At 35.2% G+C, this 12912-nt stretch overlaps 1 pseudogene; it reads right to left on the bottom strand.

Moving 5' to 3' along the window:
- Positions 1-8153: 8153 nt before the first annotated feature.
- On the bottom strand, positions 8154-11827 carry LOC138029434 (uncharacterized; annotated as a pseudogene).
- Positions 11828-12912: the final 1085 nt, after the last annotated feature.

Genomic DNA, 12912 nt, shown 5'->3' with positions numbered 1-12912 from the left:
TTTGCTAGTTCTTTCCACTTAAGTAAACTCATTTTTGTTATATTGTTATATTATTATGTCAGATAAAAATGAAAATTAAATGAAAATCATATACAAAAAATAGCTTTTAACACCATGTTGAACACCGTGTTATACACCATGTTATTGAAATAATATACCCATATAATATAAAAATGAAAATACCAAATTATGATACAGACGATAAAGTCACATCCAATTTTAAACAAATATATGATTTCATGCCTGATCGATGCTTCCGCATGCTCATTTGCGGCCCCAGCGGTTTGGGAAAAACTAATACACTGATGCATATGATTTACAATTTGTTGTACTTTGATAAAATATACCTTTATGTCAAAAACTTAGAGCTGTCAAAGTATCAGAATCTCATGGATAAGTTCAAACCAATAAGTGATGAAGCTGGTTATGATGTTATTGAAGCAAGCAATGATAAAATCATTCCTGTAAACGATCTTGATAGTGAAAATTTTGTATGTGATAGAAACCAAAAGCCATTAGTTGACTATTTTATTCAGGGAAGACATAAAAATTCCAGTGCTATTTATTTGAGTCAAAGCTACTATAAGACACCAAAAGACATTAGATTAAACTGCTCACATTTTGCTATTTATGAATTTCCAAGCAACAACAAAAAATCGCTTATTTGCAGAGAAAACAATGTATCAAAACAATTATACGAAAAAGCAACTGGTGACCCTTACAGCTTCATATATATCGATAAGCCACGGAAATTTACAACAATGAACTTTAATGGAACAAATATAACCCATATATATATATGAGTTACTCAAATGGCAAATTACCTGAAGATACATTGTCACATGACAAAATTATTGAAATAGTAAAAGGATTGCCTGGTGTTGGTTTTAAACTAACAGATGACGGTGATTACGATATTGACAACAAAAAATTGAGAAATGTGGTTCAACCGATATTAAGTAGCGATGGAAGTACTAAGAGTTATGTTGATTCACAGGTCAATAAGACATTAAAACTAGACGGAAGTAATAAAATGTTAGCAGCTATCGATATGGGCAATCGCAGAATTGAAAATTTAGCCCCTGCTCGGCATGGGTTTAGTGATGCTGTCAGCAGTTTACATCTACATAACTTTTATTTCGATCTTAATGTTGATGATGGGTACATAGAAGCACAAAATCCGATTGATATGCAAGATCAAAGAATTAACGGGTTAGTCGAACCAGTACATCATAAAGATGCTGTATCAAAATTTTACGTTGACAACTTTATGACTCAAAAGGCTGATAAAACAGAACTGACCAATTATTTGAAGAGAGATGGAAGTATTTCCGTAACTAGTGATTTTGACTTTGGTGACAATAACATTACAAAGGTTGGTAGCGGTTCACAATCGACTGATGTAGTGAATAAAGGATACCTTGATACTGCATTAGCTGCCAAAACAAATGTCAATCAAGTCATTTTACGAGATGGTACGCAAGATATGACTGGAAATTTAAATATATCGCAAAAAAAGATCATCAATTGTGGTACTCCAAGCACTGATTATGATGTTACTAGAAAGAGCTATGTCGACAATCAATTTTCAAGATGTCTGAGATTGGATGGGAGCAATAAGATGACTTCAAATCTTGACATGAATAATCAACAAATAAAAAACGTGAAAGACGCGACACATAATCAAGATGCTATAACTTTGAAACAAGTAAATGATGCTATTTCAACCACGAGTACCAATAGTGAAAAATACACCGACAAAAAAATTGCGAAGAGTCATATAAGCACACATGAGAATAAGAAAAATGTGTTAAAATATGTTATGGATAATGGAGAATTTACACAAGATTTTGGAATACAGGATGTCAATTTAATCACCTTTAATGACTCACCTCATAAAACTAACAAAAAAGCATTTTCCATGAAGGTTCAAAAAACAAATGACGGATCCAATGAATATAAAGGTCGTTTCGATCTCAATCTTTTCAAAATGTTACGTGATGATTTCAGTGACAAATACACAGTTTGCATTGAAACGTATTTTCAAAAATCTCCTTTCTACGATTATGAATTTGGTTCCACAATACTTGGTTTCGAAAAACTTAATATGAATATTGATTCAGGATTGACAATAAAAGTAAATTCAGAATACAAATATCTTCGTACCATCTTAAACTTCTTCATCAATTCAAAGACGATTATATGTAAATGTTAAGAGCAATTACGACAATGATAGCCCAAATCTACTGCCAATATTCGTTTTAATTTATGGTGTTAAAGGTGAAGCTAAAAGCGATCTGGACATGACTATATATGATTACGAAAAAGCTTATGAGGTTGCAAACAATAAATTTCAATTACATGTTCCGTTAGAAATGAATAACAATAAAATAATAGGTTTATTATCTTCAACAGGTGATAATGATGCTGTCACCAAAAAATATTTATTCGATAGTGTTCTCCCATCATACATTTGGGGTACAACTACTACAAACAGTATTTCATGTGATTTTTCGACAGTACGTGGAGACGTTTTAAAGTTCAGTGAAATTTTCATCGATTCAATACAGATTTTTGCTACATCAACTCAAAGCAATCATCGTTTAATCATCCAAACATTTACTACAGCAATTTATAATATATTTTTCACAGCCAACAAAACTATCACTGTCAATATAAATAGATATTTTAGAAACGTAGATTATATCAGAATAAACTTTTCAGATAGAATAAACAAGAGATTTAAATTTATAATCAAATACAAAACATTGTTCCATTAAAATGATATGACGTATTGAATATGACACTCTATGTAAAAAAAGAAAAGGGTGATTATCTTCTTGATGATAACGGTGAAAAAATCGAATATACCATAGACTATCATTCAAGTTCAGAAGATTTAACTGACAATACCACATTTTTAATAAATGATGATGGACACATAGAAACTGATAAAAATATCGTTGCAAAAGCTGGTACTGACGACTCTCATGTTGTTATCAAATCACAGGTTGGTGATATCGTTCGTGATTCCTTTCTAGATCTGTGGGTTAGTGAATATCTAAGAATGTATGCTAATTGTGTTTATCAGATCGATAAAGCAGATAATCAGAATGTGAAAATGGATTCAAGCAGAAAAATTCAAACAATTTATGACAAAAGCAATGAAGAAAGTGATGCCACACAAACCGATTCATCTAAAAGACCCACCTTATGTACAAAAGCCGAAAAACATACTGGTAGATGTTTTTTTAAAATTCAATGGTTCGCAAAAGATGATCAGTCAGGTCGATCTCAATAATGACCCAGTTAATGTTTTCATTGTTTATAAATTAGATTCAAGAGGTTCAGCACAAAGTTTTTGGAATAATGGCCTTTTCGGCCACGATAATTCAGGTTATGACAAATTTTTATCTTATTCAGGATCAAATCTTGTAGTATCTGGGGCTCATAATACATATAAATGTGTTTATGTTGGCCCGGCAAGTAGCCTACAAAGTTTTCTAAATCTAGGAGATTATAGCGAAAATGATTTAGGCGAACTTAATAAATGGCATTGTCTAAGTGTACATTGGGACAACAAATCTTCACCAAAAACCGAAAAAAGTAAGATTTATTGGAACAAAAAGCAAATTGGTAATTTCACTTCTGACAATCGCGTCGGTGCATCAACAACTGTTTTTGGAGGTTTGGATGCAAGCAATGATATAGCACCCTTAAACGGTTCAATCGATTTTTTCTGTGTTTATTTAGATTTCATTTTAGATGAAAAAACAATTTTAGACCATCATACTGTCTTGATGCAGAGGTATAATATAACGTAATAATATGTATATCAATATCTTATTAAAACATGTAAAATACAATTTTAATGATGCTAAATTAAAAAATCCAAACATTGATGACAAAATATTAAAATCAGCACTTGTATATCAATACCTACACTTTTTTTATTTTGAAAGAGTCATATCAATAAACAAAATTCTTGATCTCAATAATAGTGAAATTGGTTTGATGGGTCCAGGTGATGGTTTAATAACATTGTTTTTAGAAAGAACTTTTGGTTGGATTGATATATTAAATAGTCATAGTATACTTCATGACGCTTTTGGTCGGTTTTATGACCATTATTCGTTAGGTAGAGGTTATACATATGCTTTTCCATAAAAATACACAACTAACTTAATTGAAAAATCTCCTCTTTGTGGTCAGGTTTCAGGATTAATTTATTGTATTTGCAAACGATTAACAATCTAATCTATATATATGACAGATCGAAAAGAGAAAATATTTAACTGGAATCATATTTCAGATATACTTACAAAAGATCAAGTAGCTGAACTTAAATCGTACTATCAGGTGTATCACCGTAAATGCTGGGCTTATAAGCAGGCTGTTAAACGCTTCAAAAGAATAAAAATAATTGGTGATTCTATTTCAGTCATTCTCGCAACCGGAGGTGTAGCAAAAGCAATAGCAACTCACGGAATCACCCTGACTGCAATCAGTACTGGAGCTATTTTAGTCCAAGGTTATCTAAAACACCAAGATCTTGATCTTAAGATACAAAACTGTACGTATGCGTTTCAGAGTTATCAACATCTTTTAAATTCAATAAAGGACATGTTAAGATCCGGCGAATTTCAACCATCAATATACACTACAATGAATAATACAGATAATCATGTCACAGACATATGTCCAATAGTTGATATATTCTTTTTAAAATATGATAAAAAATTCACTCCCAAATGATTTTTATTATTTTGTCAAATATCAATAATAAGATATCTATCCAATATTGATTATACTTTTCAAGTGTCTTTTTTGATTTAGTAATCCTTATTTTTTCATAAGGAAGATCAAGCATTTTAAATATCTTTCCCAAAATAAAGTTAATATTGATCATCCGTTTCCTTTCTTTATTCACTAAATCAATTACTGTTCCCACTTCTTTGAAAATCCTCAATATTTTATCTTTATTCTTTACAGAAATCTGAAAATTATTTTAAGAGCTATATTATTTATAATATTTTCTATATGATATTTTCTTTGATACACTGATTTACGATGAAGTCTGTGTTTGTTCTGATGAAATTCAACATATTCTATAAGAGGTGTATAACCATGAACTGTTCCACAAGTAACACATACATTCATGTTATCATTGTTTTGTATATTTTGTTTAATACAACATGTCTCTTTTTTAATTGTATGCTTTCCGATTTCTTTATTGCAAAATGGACAATTGATTTCTTCCATATCAATCAATTCATCGTGAATATTTTTACAACTCATTATATAATACAAGAAATTAATTTTTATGTTATTAACAAATGTAAAAAATGGGCTGGAACAATTCTGCTTTTCTTAGGTATGGATCAGCAAAATGGAAATATTTAAAAAACATATAGATTTCCAAAATAGAAGATTTAAAAATATGAGATCAAAAATTGGTAATATTATTTTAAAAAACATATAGATTTCCAAAATATAAGATCAAAAATACGAGATCAAAAATTGGTAGCCATTAAATATAAAGTAGTATGGAGTTGGGTTTGGTAACAGATCAATTTTTGATCTGTTACCCCCAACTCCTATACTACTCATATTCTGTATCTTGATTGTCTAGACCAGGATTTACATGTGTATTCTTTGTACTGCTTTTAAAATAAAACCTGTTGTTGTTGTTACATTTCTTTGACTTTCATGCCTGGGAGAATTTGCAGGTAGGAAGAGAGAGTATGTAATCTACAGGGGTTGTGTGCACAACACACCTGAACTGAAGTTTGACCAAGGAAGCGATGATTGTTTAACCCAAGAGAGAACTCTCTCAGCAAAGATGTTTATTCACTACAAGTAGTTTTAAGTTCCATAATGCAAACACAAACTTTGAACTCAATTGAAACACCTACTTTCCATTAAGTGACTTTAGAAGTGAAACGACAGACCAAATATAAAGACAGCATTACTTGTTTCTTGTTTTTGTTCCAGATCATTGTAAGGTACATTGTCTAATCTTAGAGACTGTCATTGTTCAGGGCAAGGTGATTACAAGAACTACAAATAAATGACTGAGGACTAGATTTCTCGTCAATCTTCAAACAGCCCCAATGATACCAGAGGGAACAAGACACCCTGCAGACAATTTTCATTACAATTGTCAAACTCCTCAGCTTCTAAACAGAGACTGTCACAAAGGGGGTAATAGCAAAGGGGTCTGAACCCAAGAATTACCCTTTGCAGATAAGTCTTGAAAAATATTACAAAGTTTGGAAGAACTTGCTGCCAGAACTCTCTTTCAAAATATATAAGTTCAACAAATGGATCCCCTTTACCTGTCCAAACAACAAAAAACAGTCTCTCTAGGCCTGACATAGCCATCTCCCCTGTAATTTGGGTGTAATATCTGTGCCCTCTTTTTAGCCTAAGCTTTCCTTCATGCATTTCCAAATATTCTATCTTATCCCAAACTTCTGAAATAAGCATTCCTCTCACTGAGTAGGGACACTTGTTGTTATGATAAGTTGGTTGTAAGTCACGTGATCTTGAGGATCACGTGGAGTGGAAGAGTATGATTAAAGCTCTTGAAGTTGAAGCCTACAGACGTGTTTTCTTTCGTACTCATAACATGGTACCAAGATCTCTTTAAAAGAAACTTTTCTGACTCCTAACTCCGACATGGAACGTATCAAACCTCCCTCCGAATTGGATATTGATGATCTCAATCTCGCAGATGTGTGGAAGGAATGGAAAGAAGCGTGGGAATTGTATCGGATATCAAGTGGCCTTCACGAAAAGGACGCTGCAATACAGATAGCAACTATCCAAAGTATTCTCGGGACCAAAGCCAGACGAGTGCTCAAAACCCGGCCAAACATTCCCGGAGATATCACGCAAAGGACTGTTGCAGGTATTTTAACAGCGCTGGAAACGTATTGTTTCACGGGAAACTTTTCAAGAATCCCAGTTGGGAATTACATGGGAAATTTTCCCAATTTTGGGGAAAACCTGGGACAAGAAATTCCTTTTTTGGGTTAATTTTGGGACGTAGCTGTCTCCTAGCATCCTATAAATGGGTTTTTATTGGGAAATACACTGTGCTTTCTCTTGTATCCCAGTTTTGGGAAAATGCTGTGAATATTAACCCATGTTATTCCCAAAATTGGGAAGAAAAAGAGAACATTTCCCCAAGTTCTTCCCAGACTTGAGAATAAAATGGGAAGATTTTCCCAACCTATTCCCAGACTCGAGAATATATTGGAAAATTTTCCCAAGTTATTTCCAAACTTGAGAATAAAATGGGAACAGTTCCCCAAGTTTTTCCCAGACATGAGAACACAAAAGGGATATTTGCCCATGTTATTCCCAGTCTTGAGAATAAAATGGGAAAATGTCTCCAAGTTATTCCCAGACTTGAGAATAAATTGGGAACAATTCCTGAAGTTATTCCCAGATTAAGCAAAACATAGTAATATTTTCCCAAATTATTCCCAGACTTCAGAATGCAAAGGGAACATTTCCCCAAGTTATTCTCAAACTTGAGAATAAAATGGGAAAATGTCCCCAAGTTATCCCAAGTTGGGAATAAAAAGGGAACCTTTTCCCAAGTTATTCCCAGAGATGATAAGAAAATGGGAATACTTTCCCAACAAGTTATTGCCAATATTGTGAAAAAGGGAAAATTTTGGGAAAATTGCTCCAAGTAATGATATGATACCCAAAAATATCAATAGAAAGCAAACATTTGCCCAAGTTCTTCCAAAAATTGTTAATAAAAAGGAAAAATTCCCCCAAAAATTAAGAATGACTTGTAGACAATATGAAGAGATATAGCCAATGTTATTCCAAAAATTGCAATGGATTTATAACCCCAAGTTAATGATTCCCAGCCTTTGCCTCAAAACACTTACTGGTGTATTCTAGTTTTGCATGGTAAGTCTAAAAAAATATCACCTAGTTGACATCTACACATGTATCCTTTACAAGTTTCAAATAACGTTATTAACTGCACAGTTTGCTCATTACAGTGTACATATGTACTCATTCATTTTACTTCAGGGTAATTCAGTACCATTAGTTTCCTGAGGATACCTTTACAAAACAGTTTGTTTTGCAACTACAGTTTTACAGTAACAGGACCACACATTATTTCAAGAATCCCGTGTCCACATGCCAGGGCCACTCCATTGACCATCAGCAAGGCCAATCACAGACCTCCAAGACACCGTGTTTCTCGCACCTCTACCACGAGATTCACGGACAAAAACATTTTGGCATCGATGACTCTTAATGAAAAAATACACATTAACTGTCTTGTTTAGATAATCTACATCTTGTACATGACCATACCAGACATCGGTGGGACCTTCACCCTGAATAAGCAACATATCACCCTTTTCAGCATGCACAGGCACAATAGGCACACATGAGAAATGATTCCATGGACGCATATAGTCCACAACAGTCATCAAATCATTACCACAGTCATATAACAGAACTTTTCTCAAGATGTTCTCTGCCAGAAAGAAAGTGACATCTCCTACTGGATTTTTTTTAACTTTGGAGAAACCAGTCCAGTAGTTGCAAGAAATTTGCCCAAATGCATCTCGGTGCAAGGAGTACAAGTACCCCATTCCTACTATTCTACATAAGTCACTCCCACAGTTAATTGTTTCAATCTTAACTACAATCTCCTGACCATTGTTTGCAATTAAAATGTAATCACCACTACAACACATGGTACCATCATATCCCACATTATTCAAAAGACATCTTTTTGAAAACAAAGCTGAGGATGACACCAGGTCAACTGGAACAGACAATGCACTTGCTATTTTCAACTGACTATCTCTTTGTAGGGGTCTGATGTTTGTTGCTGAGCCAATCAGGTAAGCCTGTCTTGGCGCTGAGTCTTGACAGGCAATCTTCTTTCCAGTCTCAACTGAATTTACAGCACCCTGGAAAACAAAAAAATTGCAGCTGTATAAATGCCTTTTCACAACAACAAATAAGATTTTCATCCCATTGCATTTAATTGTAGAAACCAATATAATCAGTAAAGATAGGATATCACCCTGTCCTTATAAAAAAACAAAACAAAACAACTATTTTGGAGCAGAAAGAGAAGTTCCCTATCTGCAATAACTTCAACATTAAATAGAATTTGGAACCTTACTATTAGTGCATCCTTCAATCACTTTCAAGAGCTCTGCTCAACCTCTGCCTTTAATCATCATAGCTTACCTTTCAGAGTAACTGAATGTCAAGGAGTTCAAAAGTCAATTTTTGTTTAACCTAATTCTGAATTGTTTTGTACAGGGTATTATATTAAACCAGGCATTTGGCTACCAAATTCCATTTGATTCCCTACTCCAGGATTAAAATAAATAGGATGTAATAAATTCAATACAATTACTGAAAATCTCACCTGTTTAACATCCTGCTTCCCAAGCTCAGTGGCCACTTCCGCACCTCCAAGTGATTTCAGAAACTCTTTCCGTGCCTCTGAACTTGCAAAAGTTTGTTCAATTCCTGTGCAGTTGTGTGACTTTTTAACATAGTGTTTGACAGCCCTTTCAAACACTGCACACCAATAATTGTCACAAGCGGGAAAATTAATAATGTCCTCGTGAATATGCAACAAATTATGCAAATAAATGGTGCACACGTGCAGTCCTTGCACTTCTTCAACAAGTATGTTGAGTCTCTGTGCTATCTTGAAATGAACACTTATCATTTCATCAGTCCATCCCAGCCTGCCACTGTAAAAGTGCAATTCTGTCAGTCGCGACACAAGGGACTCTTCATCATCCTGAAATTTGACTTCAAATATATAATTTGTCATGGGAAAAGAAAATTTCTGAAGCCCTTCTGCTTTCCAATGACAAATTCCTTTGCATTCCTTGCCAACTGGTCTTGGAAGTCTCCCATCCTTTAATTCTTTGGTCCAAGGAAACTCTCTTATTTGCTTGTCAAGGTATTCTGTGTCCACCAATTCAAGTTCCAGTAGTCTGGTCAGTTGGTTTTTAACAACATTTAAAGGAATAGTATGATAAACATCATAAACCATGTCCCTTGTGACATCAAATTTATTTAAAGGATACAAAACCTTGTGAAGCTGTGATATTCCAGTGAAACCAAGTTTTGATGACAATGCTTTTCTCACACTTGTTCTTGTTTCATTTTCAATATCGTATAGGTTTTCCAACTCTTTCTCAATTTGCCGTTTTTCCCACGGGTAGCGACCATGATATCTGTTGTTCCCATAATAGTAGTGATTGTTAGATGAATTTTGTAGTTGTTGTCCATGTAGTTTCTCTCTTCTACATCCACATTTCCCTAGATTGAGAAACTTGCCGACTTCACACTGCCCTGGGTGGTCTCCTGTCCAACATAAAAGCAATAACCGGATAATTTCAGTTTCAGAAGAATGGAATTCATCACTTGTGAACTGTAGAGGATAAGGAATGTTATAACCCGAAATAAATCCATTACAAAGATCATCCATTAGTGGTTTGAGAAAAGGATCTAAATACTCTGGTAAATCCTTAGGCAGGTCAGAACAAGGGACAAACCCAACAACATACACTTCACCAACATGACACCGATCAGTCCTTTTCATGTTAGCGATGGAAACTTCAATGGAACCACATGCTCTGAAACTTGTTCCAAATGGTTGCCACCCATCCCAGTGGCCTATGAGGGCCAAGTTCAATGGGGAACCTCTTGCCATTTTCATAGCATGGAGGAAAGTTTCAAAGCATCCAGGGCATGTCACAATCTTCAAATTATCAATTCCCTCAGGGGAGGCAGTCAAATGATCCACAGAAATGATGGTACTACAATGAACACAGACAGCTGGAAGTGTCCAAATCTTGCTAGGGTCCCAGAACCATTAAAGATCTATCCACCGTTGACCATCCCAAAACTCTTGCTTCAGTGGCCAACTTTCCTCTCTACCAAGCCAGTGTTCTCTTTGGTTCCAATGAGAAAGCATTTTTTTGCACATTGGTTCAGTTTTGAACCAATTTTTAATCTTACTTTCCAATCCCAAATAGTAATATTTGAGATAGCCTTTATTTCCACAGTGAGTACAACAAGCATCCTCATTGTCCATGATGCTGAAATTTTCACTGTAAACAAATTTGGTATGTGTTTTACCATTTCTTGTAATTACCTTTTCGGTACGGCAGAAACATATGATATATTCCTTAGCATCATCAAAACCTTCTGCCTTCATTAAAAGTTGAACATCATTCCAATTCTTGGGCCACATTGTACTCAAAACATCAAGGTCAACATTGTCATCAATTAAAGTGTACAACATTGTTTTTCCATAGCTCAGAATGTCATCAAAGGTTTTAACAGATGATCCACTTTCATCCATAATTTTCAGAGCGTCAAGAACTGCTGTTAGAATAACTTTTTTAAGAGGGTTGAGAGGTTCCATACCTTGACGTTCCGCAGGTTTAACAGCTTCAAGTTCTGGACAGATGGGATTAGCACTGTTTTCGTCTGATCCTTCGCTAAGACTGTCATCAAATTCATCTGTTCCTGGAGTTGAACGACCTGCTGATGAGCTCGGCCTTGCAATTGATTCATGATCACTAGCAATGTCTGCCAAGCTGTCCGAAGTGCTGTCACTTCCAACCACAGTAGCAAGCAGGCAGATTTCTCTCCAGTGCCGAAACTCGGTAGTTCTATCGGTCGCACTTCCCTGACACCGAAAACAAGGGCAGTGAACATGCCTGAATGTTCTTGCACTGCAGTAACAAGCAGATATGTCTAGCCTCGACCAAGCTTTCACGCGAGAAGAGTCCGCCATTTTTTGTCGCAGACACGGCTACTAAGCATTCGACCCATTCTCCTCAATCCAATCAGTTAGCCAATCAGAGAAGCTGTCTGTTAGCTACCAATCCAATAGCGCATTCTATGAAATTGCACCAAAAAGGCGGGAAACAACCGGAGCTGAGGGGTAAAATTGGAAAGCAAGCTTAGATTTATTCCTTTTTGGTGGTGGCTGTAAGTAAGTCCGGACGGTTACCTTTTGAGCTGTTGTTCATATATTCATTGACGGAAAATTCAGTTTTAAAAGTTGTTGAGAATGTCAGAGTCTTCGGAAGTACACGAGTTACAGGAAAAAGACGACCGCGTTAGAGAGCTCTTCGGTGATGATGTCGCCCAGAAGTTTCAAGGTAAGCTTATAAAGAAACTTCCAGAACGTTTAAGTGGTTTAAGCGGCCCTGTTCGAAAAAGGTTAAAGATTTAAGTCACTTCTGGATACCCACATATTTCTGACCCGCTCGATCTGTGCCTTCTTTCGCCTCGTACGTTTTAGTTTTTCTTACGATTCATATCTTAGTTTTGCAGAACGCCGAATGGCCGCCGAACTCCGAATGTCTCTTTGTTCTGTAAGATTTAAAAAACATATAGAAAAAACAGTTATAAAAAATCCCGTAGGCTGCCCAATTGTGCGTGAATGAGAAAATTTTCCATGCCTACTTTATCCCCCCACCCAACTACCTTCACATTGAGACATGCTGTATTTGAATACGAGTTACGGTTGCAAGGTTTTCCTTGTTTGTTTCACGCCTAGATGAGGAAATAACACACTTCTCAGCAATTGCGGATCTTCTTAAAAGAGAAGCGGATGCAAGCATTTTCAGAAACCTTGGACTAAAATATGGATCAGCTGTGCGATTTAAGACAGAGTTCTCAGACACAAGTCCAGTTCGTGAACTCAGTTCCAGTCTACAGCTTAAACCAACAATGGGTGAAATGTCTGGTTTTAACCCAGAAATGAAAAGACTATATCTGTCAAAGTATGTTGATCTTTTATCAATACTCTATGGTAGCTAACACTTAACACTTCATAGAATCACCATTTCTTATTGAATGTAATTTGTCACA

The sequence above is a fragment of the Montipora capricornis genome, chromosome 13, assembly GCF_036669925.1.
Source record: "Montipora capricornis isolate CH-2021 chromosome 13, ASM3666992v2, whole genome shotgun sequence".
NCBI lineage: Eukaryota > Metazoa > Cnidaria > Anthozoa > Scleractinia > Acroporidae > Montipora > Montipora capricornis.
This window is presented reverse-complemented; position numbering and strand designations above follow the sequence as displayed.